This window comes from Aplysia californica, unplaced genomic scaffold (assembly GCF_000002075.1).
Source record: "Aplysia californica isolate F4 #8 unplaced genomic scaffold, AplCal3.0 scaffold00059, whole genome shotgun sequence".
Classification (NCBI taxonomy): domain Eukaryota; kingdom Metazoa; phylum Mollusca; class Gastropoda; order Aplysiida; family Aplysiidae; genus Aplysia; species Aplysia californica.
The window spans coordinates 1,465,436-1,466,523 of NW_004797329.1; positions in this window are offsets into that span (position 1 = coordinate 1,465,436).

Consider the following 1,088-nt stretch of genomic DNA (forward strand, 5'->3'; position numbering starts at 1 on the left):
ACTTGTTAATATTTTAAATACAATTCACCATCCACAATACAAACTTCCATTCATCCTGGGCGTAAGGGTATAACCAGCCCACCCACTAGGTTTCAGACGTATGTCGATAATTTTTCTATATCAGATTGTACGGGTGTACAACACCCAGTCTTTGTGTATAAGATGTGAAATATTTCGCTGCGGAAAGGGTTAATAAACCTAAATAGCTTCAGCCGACACAGGCTCGCAAAACTATTGGTTGAACGAAACGCGTAAGTAAAGCACCTATCCACGCTCTGCGGCCTGCTGTGTGCGCCCCACAAGACCCTCTGAGATCATTCAGAAACCTTGTTGGCGCTCAAACACTAACATTAGTAACAAACTGCAAGATCTTTCACTGCGTATAGCCAGGTATTCATTATCATTTTGGCCTGGGTGAAGTGAGGAACATTCGTGTAAAGTGCCGACGCCACATCTATTTTCTGTACAGACGTTCTATAGTGCTGTTCGACAAGCGTTTCTGTTTCTTTATATTGTTCAAGGTAACCGTTGAAAATTCTTGAGTAGTCATGCCGAAGAAAAAAGATCACGCTCGTGCACTTTTATCATCTGCATAGTTGAAGGCAAGTTCTTCAAAATTTGCTGTGGATTTTGTACATTCTTAATATTTATCCAAAGCTAAAATTCGAAAAGTCTTGGGCTTTTTTGGTTTTTTTCCTGTATTCCGATTAATTTATGAGAGGAACATTAATGTCCAGTGTTCTTTTCACTGCCTTCTTGTTTCCAGCTCTTAGATTAGACACCACGACGTTTTTATTTTTAACTTTAAGTTTATTTTCCTCTGCACTGTTGTCATTACAAGCGTGTATCCTTAGTCAAGATTAAAGCACTCGAGGATGGGGCATCAGGTGTCTTGTCACCAGCACTACACAATTTGTTCTTCAGACGTGTGTCTTCGTAACTTCCCTCAACCACAACAAAAACAACAACTTTCTCCTTCTGTGACACGCCATTTAGGTGGGTCGTTGGCGGGTGCTCTGGTGTGGTTTGCTCCTTCTTTCCTATCAAACATCTATCGTCCTTATCTCCCCTTCTTCTTTTTTATGTTT